Here is a 9,217-nt window from a genome sequence, read left to right on the forward strand (position 1 = left end):
GATTTTTAATTTTTTCTTTGGCCAAATAGTATTTTAAAGAAATTGCTGTAATTGAATGTCATAGATTAAGACAAAATATCATGATGAATAAACAATTCATTTTTTTTTTTAATTGAAATTAGACATAATGTAGGTGTGTATTTTTCATTGAAATTAAGTTTTATATATTTATAGTTACATAATTATTCCCCCACAGAATTTGAGTGACTTGAGCTCGGAAAAATTAAATAATTGTTTAATTAATTAAACAGTTTATTACATCTTAAAAGAAAACTACATTGTTGGCACTTGTTATATTTTTCCTCATGCTGTTAATCACACCAGTCATGCCATTTGTTTTTTTATGTTAATTTTCTAAATGGGTGATAAAACTGCAGTTTGAAGATGTGTTAAATGTTTTTAGTGATGCAGACTTTTTCAATCATGTACAAGCAGGAATTAGTTTTGATTGTTCTGCTTTCACATTTTAGTGAAGAATGTAGCTTCTTCTGTGAAGAGCCAACTGCAATCTGAGCCCTTCTTTTTTTTTTTACGCGGCAGGACAACAAAAATAAATACGATTGCATTTAAACACTTCCAGTCGATCGTCATTTAACTTTTGAAAGTATTGATGTTTTATGTAACCGAATGTCTCTGTACCAACACACACACACACACACAACTCTTATTTGCGGAACACACACATCCAGTGTAATACACATGGGTGTGGAGATAAGGAGACATCAGGGACTTGAAATGACCTTGTGGTGCAAGATGCCATTGTAATGTGAGTAACTTAGAGAATATTGAGCTGAGTTTGTATCTATGGGCAGCCAAAGCCTGATAAAACTCCAATAGACTCCCGGCATTAATAGACCCTAAAGCATTATTGCCAATACATCAACCTTAAAGTAATTGTATTTATTTACAGTAAACACAGAACTGAGGTAGAAAATGGAGCAAGAGGACATTTTTTTGCTTTTTAAATGTAAAAGTGTACATCCTGATAAGGTTTAAAATGCATTTTTCATGTATGTAAGGCAATAACCTCTTGTGAAGCCAGAAAGGCAATTTCCTGGATAATAGGGCTAATGCGTCTATTTCATGGTGTATGATCTCTTCTGATGACATGTTTTTCAGTGTTGAGGCATGCTATGAGCTGACTTTGATTTTTGACCTTCACTGAGACATTTTCAAAGCCCATGTTTTCATTCTTTTTTCCATTGTGAATGATGAAGTAAGCGTACTGAAATCAGCGAAAAGTGTGGGGGGGATACTTTTAGACCAATGTTAAAGGAAAATGACTTAAAAAGCAGCAGCAATAAAGTGAGCCTGTGTCCACTTCCATTTTAGGTGTGTAAAAACTGTATGGCAGAAACATGCACAACCCAAAGCTTTTATGTAATAGTGTGATATCGAGTTTGTTGTATCTTTGATTCCAGACGATGCTTGAACAGTCAAACGTTTATTATATGTTCTGAATTTCTTTGAACTTGACAATGTTGATGTTTTGAAGACGCCTGCTGTGCGTCAATGTACTAAAGCTGGAAGTGAACTCGCCCTCGAAAATAAAACTTCGTAATTACGGACAGATGTTGCTATATACATTTAGGAGATCATGAAAATCCCACGTCAAAGCTTCCTCCGAAGCTTTCTGGGGCGACTGTGATCATAAACAATTTCTGGGACGACAAATTTAGTTTTTAATTATCTGTCTGACTAAAAATAAAACAATCCTTCATGCATATCCATATTGCCGATCTCCTTTTCCACCAATGACACTGTAATTACACTGTATCAAATTTTAACAGCAGGTTCTTCCTTTCCACAAGTTAGCCTATATTTACTTGGACCTCGGCTGAATATTTAAGGCTTGGATTGCCGGTGTTGATTACATCTTCAGAAATACAAAACTCTGACTATTAAAAGAAGCAAACAATGCTTATATTTTACTTTAATAAAGAGAGAGAGAGGTGTGGGGGTGGATTGTTTAAGGGCACACTCACATGTCAACATATTTTAAGGGTTATGAAAAATAAATTATTATATATTATTAAATTAAATTTTGAATGCATAGGTAGATTTTGGTCTGGTAGTTTTAAATCACTGCAGGGTACTGTAACATGTTTCTCTTTTCTTTTTAGTGGTCCGCTGAGAGAAGTTGTCATGGACACATGTTCACGAGCCTCTCCTTAAATATCGGAAGGATGTTTTTCACAGTTAAGAGTTTCTTAAGATGTAATCAACACATTGATCAGTAGTGACATTGTGAATCCTGAACTGTGTATTTCAACAAGGTGAACTGAGGTGACGGCATCCGGGCATCCCTGCTGCAGGAAGTGTCCTTCTGAAAACTTAAGAAAATGAATGACTCAAGGTCCTTGAGAAAAATGTCTTTCAACATTTTGAATTCATTTGTTGCCTTTTTATTTTTGTTTTATTGAAGTCACAGCATCCACAATCCTTTGGGAAGTGAAGTGATATGAGGCCAAGCTGGCTTTCTTTGGGCATTCTCTCCTTAGAAGCTTTCATCGTGTACATTTTAGCAAAAAACATGCACGGATTGTGAAGAATATGAAGCAACCAGCACTAAAACTGTCTCTTAAATGTCTTATTCCAGACTAGCAAAATCTAGTTAAGATGCTGTATTTTTGTTAAATTGAGTCATTCAAGAGATTTCTTAAACTTTGGCTGTTGTTTTGTCTGTTTTCACCAAGATATTATGTTAATGATGGGCAGAGCCAGTTCGAGATTTCAAAGGTGTGAAAACTTAAGCTCCAGTGATCTTTCCAGCTCACTAATCTAATATTTAGTTGTCATTTCTGCCCATAACATGTGTCAACTTCTAAAACCTTTTTGCATCAGGAAATCACAGTTTGAAATCTCCTGACCTCTCACTCTCACAGCTCTGGACAAAAAACATTTTCTAGCATGAGGAAGCAGAAGCTCTGAGAACAGGAAAAAGTGTTTTTTTCTGTTGGGTGCCATTGCTTCCGACATATCTGTAAGCAGCATTGAGTGTTATTTACTCAAGGTAATGTCTCAGCTGTGTGTGCTGGATTATATAGTTCTGCAAAAAAAGAGCTCTTAACAGTAACAAGATCAAGGACAAGGATGTTAAAATCTCCACCAATTGGCAAAATGTCACTTGACATCTCTTGCACATATTGCGTCTACTTTTTCAATACTTTATAATCAGATACAGCATATGATTCCCAGAGTGAATATTTGACCCTTCATGCAGTGGAGAGTAAAAGACTGGCTTAATATGTTAAATCTGTGAAGCAGACCTTCCACATAAATGCCTTTAGAGTCTTCAGAATTCAGTTCAGTTTTTTTATTATTCTGGGAGTTTTCACTTCACTTGTTTTAGTTTTAGTTTAAGTAACGCATTTAGAAATATGGCCCTCACAGCTGATCAATATACCAAACTTTATAATATATAAAAGTGTTATTTGCCAAGTACATTTACACATACAAGGAATGTGTCCTCTACATTTAACCCATCCTAACTAATTAGGAGCAGTGGGCAGTCATGGTCCAGCGCCCGGGGGCCAACTCCAGTTGTAATGCCAGTGCCTACATCAAGAGCAAATGGCAGGACTTCCCTAGCATGCATGTCTTTATGGTGGGAGCACCCTTATATATATATATATATATATATATATATATATATATATATATATATATATATATATATATATATGAGAGAGAGGGAAGTAAAACAGCAGTAGCTGTGCAACCACAATTGTAGAAAAAAGAGAATTGAAGTGTTTGTAGTCTTTGCACAGATGCAGACAGCCTCAAGCTTTAAAGCTGTAGTAAGGTAATTATTCATTTGTTAAGTAATTATGACAGATTATGATGTGATTATGATGATTAAATTATTATTATTGCTAGTTTAAAAGTTTGACTCTGATAATAACACTACACAGCCCAATACTTCCCACAAAAAATCACATATTTTTAAATATTATATATTAAATATTCAAATTGCAAATTCTAAATATCACCAAAAATAATTTGAAGAAAAGAGTTTATAATTGAAATAACACATTTGCATTAACACATTCATTACTGAAGCTTCCACATCACAACACACCCAGATTTGGGAAATTAAATTTATTTTAATGCTATTCAAATTTGATTATATTAAATATTATTATATTAGTGGTTTACTAATGCATTATTTACTATAAGAGTTCTGTTAGAAGCATCAAAAACAACACATCAGTGGTGTAGTCTACGTGATACGCAGGTATACACAGTATACCCACTAAGAAAGGATTTCCATATACCCACTTAAAAATGCCCAATGACACGCAACAACATACTTTCCATTAAATATATATTTTGAATTGTCATCTGTGTTTTTCTTAGGCAAAATAAAGGTATTTCCACCATAAATTGGTGCATAAAAGTGTATCTGAATACAGGAAATTAAGTCGTTGATGCTCAAAACTTCCCTGGGGAGGACACCCAGACCCCCCACTATGATATGGCCCACCCTCCCCCAAAGGCAGATTCTGGCCAATATATACAGTACAGTATACCCACTACATTACATTAGACTACACCACACTGCAACACATGGTTCCCAATGAGTTTTCATGTGTTATTGAATATATCGTATGTGTGAAACTTTGGGTTGCAAAAGCCTCTGATGATTATTATTGAATAATTATGCAGTGTTGATGAATCTGTGTGTTATTTAAATTCCAGGTTATGAATACTAGTCGGGGCTTTTACAATACTTCCTTTTCGGATGTAAGCAGAGTTTGTTTGTTCTAAATAAAATCTAAACGAACCGTGTCTGCTTGGCTGTAGCTACATGTGTCAGGTAGCCAATAACAGTGCAATTATTTCTACTGTGTGCTCACAAAGCAGGCACTTCCAGCGTGTCACGCAAACTGTGATGAATGTGGATGAACCAGAATATGACAAACGAGGTGAAAACACATTAGCTGTTTTGACGTTAGGCTCGCTTGTCAATAGCTACGTCAACAAATGTGCAAAACCTTTTTGTGAATGTGTTCTTATTCAAATCCATTAATTTCACATGTTGTGCATACACAGAAATCCAAGGATGCTCTGAAAAACATTGCAAACACTAACTTTTAATACTAAAAAAGATGAACAAGATGTCACATGAAAGAGGTAAACATACATCAAAATAATTTAATGCCTGATTTTGGATATTTTACATTGATTCATACATTAAATTGGCCTCAGAAAAGTCACTTTCTGGATGCAGCCCTAATCTTCAAAAACAGGAATCAGTTAACATTGGCCGGGCGTTTCTAGTGTTAAACACCTCTCATCTTTCAAAACACCTTGCACCATGTTTAAGTTACGGCTGTTGAGTGCAAATAAGCTCCAGTTGAGTTGAGCTGAGCAGATCTGTTTTCAGTGTGCTGGTTGAAGCTTCACAGACCCATGGCCCTTTACATTAAAGTGAGCTCCCTGTGTGAAAGGCATTTCTAAATGCATCCCATGTGTGCCGTACAGGCAGGGGGTCTTGGTTCTGCGTACTGGACTGCGAGCTGTGACAAAGTTAGGATTATGAGACTGGCTTTTATTTTAACACACCAAAACCAGACACAAACGAGCTAAAGTCAGTCACACTTCACATGGCAGTAAAGCAAAGCAGCCTCCTTCCTCCTTCCTTCCTTTCTTTCTCCCTTACTTTCATCCACTTTTAATGTGTGACACTTTGATAGTGAACATCCTTTTTCTAGTGTTCTGGTCTGTTGGCTTTACATTCAGATGGGTTGATAATTTGCATAGACTCAAAGGTCTCCCTTCTCTCCTGATGCTTTCTGACAACGGAGTGTCTATTCATCCTCTGTGTTAAGCATCCCTCCTAGGACATCGCCTGAATTGCTGTCTCATGCTGCTCCAAGTCTCGTTTAACACTGCAAGAAGTGCTGAGGAATTGGATTAGAAACATATTCCTTTAGAAAAAAGCATTGCAGTCATCAAGGCAGACTTGCATCTGAGGGTCTGAAATGGATAGTTCACTCCGATTTCAAAGCCTGTCGCTTGTTTTTGTAAGTCACACCAAGTCAAGCTGAGTCCATATCACAGACACTGCTAGCTCTGTAGATACTGTTACAGTGGCATCGGACTGGAAGGGAAAAGGTGATTATACATATATAGTATACAGGGCCCTTGTGTGAGGAAGGCCCACAAAGATACTAAAATGAACAGCCATTGATGTGGGGAGGGGTCCATAAAGAGAATGCTTATGTACAGGGTCCAGAATTTTGTGCTACGCCCCTGTCTGTTATAGTCCCACATAGGAGATTTGGAGAAACACACTAGGGTGTTTCAGCAGAGTAACAAGGAATTATGGTCCTAATAATGAGGAGGTAACTCTGATCAGCCCAGTTCCTTTAATCCTCACATCACCTTTAGCGGCTGCTGTGATCATACTGCCACCAGCACACCTAAAATATGCCATTGGAGAACCAATAAAGTTTTAATATATGCACAGGAGGGAAAAGAAATAGCCACTTGTTTTTATTTCTGCTTGTTCCATTTGGTGATGACACAAAAGTTGCTGTATCTGAGTGTTTTGTTTGCAGTTTTGTAGATTTCAAACAGACCCTTTCAAAAGCACAGGAGTGTGAAATTTAAAAAAAAAAAAAAAAAAGATATTCATAAATATGCAGTTGAGGGCCACACACAAAAAAAGTATTTTAGTCCAGAATACTTTTAGGCACCTCAATACCCATATCCTCCCTCTATGTCACCAAAGACGTTTTTAAAAAAAGATTCTGTCTTCCTAGTCAAAATCAAAACATCATTTTGAAATTCACAAGGAGGACTGAACAAGAATCCAGAGTTATAAGGCAGTGAGGAAGGAAGTGGTGTGATGACTACAGTAGATAGTTGGCAAATACAGCAGTGAAGCCAAAACAGACATGAAGGATGAAACAGGCAAGTGAAAGTGATGGAGTGACAACTGAAAGAGGATGAAGATGGAACTGCGGAAGACAATGGAACAAAAGGACAAAGGTTATCAACTTTAGAGATATCATACTGTCAAAATAAATTTACCATCCATAGTATCCCTGTAGTGCAAATGCAGTGGTGGAAGATCTTTACTGCATGTTACTGCAGTAGCTGGTTTAGGTGCACTGTTAAAGCGTAACTCTCGCCAAAATGCAACCTAGGGTCTTTTTGTGAATGTAGCCGAGTCAAACTTTCGTTTAAAAGCATAATTAGGACGGAAGCGCCACTTTTAAGATTGACTGTATTTTCGTTTTCGGTCAAATGGCCTTTTGAATGGGAGTGCTAGGGGCACTACTATGATCACATCAAAATCGCTATTTTGCTCGAAAGTATCACCAGGGGCTCTACACATGAACTCGAGCATTGAGAACATTGTTTGTGTACCCAGAGTTTACTAAAAAGAAAGGTTTTGAACAACTCACTTTAGCAGTTGGTTTTTCCACTCGCCGCCATCTTGCCAGTCAAAAAGTGGCAACGTAACAGGGAGGAGAGTAAAGATGGAAAGCTCCTAAAGCTTAGTTCCATATAAATGCACGGATAATTCGTTGTTCTGTCGTTAGTGAAAAACAATATTAACCTTGTAGTTGAAAAAGGAGCCTCATATAACAATGAGATTTCCTCCTATGGAGTCTGTTCATTCACATTCATTGGCAAAATCACAAGATAAATCTGGGGGGTCCGGATGTGATTAATGAGGTAGGTAAAAAAAAAAAAAAATACAAAGTTCTGCTAGACAAATCCTTTTTCATTTTTTGGATTTGTATCTTATCTTATCTTTGAAATGAACTATTGGATAATTCTACTTCTTTGGATGTTAAACAGTTATTTAAATTAAACAACATGAAAGGTTTAGTTGGGAAATTGCTTTTTGAGTGAACCTGCGAATATCTCAAAGATCTGAAATATGACAAGGGGCCCAAAGCACAGTTAGGGGACACAAGTCAGAAAGTTCGAACCACTAGTTTATTCTGTGTGTTTATATTGTGTTTTATATAAGATACAATCTTAAACTAAAAGTAATTGTAGTGGACTAAAAAGTAGACACTCTCTTAAATGTAGTAAAGAAGTATAAAGTAATATTAACTAGAAATACTCAAGTATTGTACTTAAGTATTGTACTTGAACAGTATTTGAGTAGATAAGTACTTTCCACAACTAAGCAAATTAACTGCAAGTGATAGGCCTATACTCCGAGAAAAACTATAGGCCACTATAAAAGCAATGTATTATAAACAAAGTAACATTGTAGGTGGATATAACAATAAAAATACATTGCAGCAATATTACAGACAGAGGATGTTGAGAAACTGGAACAATATGACGTTAGTTTATTCATTTATAAATATTTAAAAATCTGATATTTATATAGGCCTATATACTTTGCAAGTAGGACAAAGTTTGAGTCACACACGGGGGTCCACCTCACACACACATTCTCTAGGAGTAGCATTTTCTTCCACACAATTTCATCATTCCAGACAGTGTCCCGGTGTTTTTACTAGCATCACATTTCTGCTGTGATTATGAAGCCTCTGTTCATTGTCTTTTTTATTACAGTTATTATTAATAAATCAAGCAAGCCGTGAAGCCCAGGCAGATAAGTTAGGGGGTACGGAGGAGGGGGCGGGCTGGAGGTGGTAATTGCTGGTGTAACAGTGTGTGCTTCCCCGCGGTGGCCTCGTAAGCGACCCGCTTTATTAGATCGGCCGGTATCGATCCTCGCTGCGCGGCGTTGACTAATCTCCAGGCGGGGAGAGAGAGAGAGCGCGGATCGATGAGCGTGGATTCAATCATGTCTGGAAACAGAGAAGGTAATTTATTGTAATCACGTGTGCTAAATGCAAAAAAAGTGAGAACAACGCGCCCGTGAGGTGCTCAAAGAGAACTGCAGCATCAAGGTGGAGGCTTTCAGTTAGTTTTCAGTTACATAAGCTGCACTCTTCAAATATGGATATTCAGTGAGACGCAGATCTGTCAATATGAGCCGGTTGGTTGACCTTCAGTTCATGCTGCTGCACACCGCAAAACCTGATTTTCTCACGTTGACAGAAAACCATTTCACATTATTTACTAATACATTTTGATAGAGGCTGTCTTTCTTGTTCTTATTGGATTTAGACATGGATTCATGAATAAGATACATTAAGAGCAAAATTTAAAGTCCAGTACGCTGCAGTCTGTATGCGAGACTCTTAAAATAGTAACATGACAATGGAAAAGA

Source organism: Sander lucioperca, chromosome 10, assembly GCF_008315115.2.
Source record: "Sander lucioperca isolate FBNREF2018 chromosome 10, SLUC_FBN_1.2, whole genome shotgun sequence".
NCBI lineage: Eukaryota > Metazoa > Chordata > Actinopteri > Perciformes > Percidae > Sander > Sander lucioperca.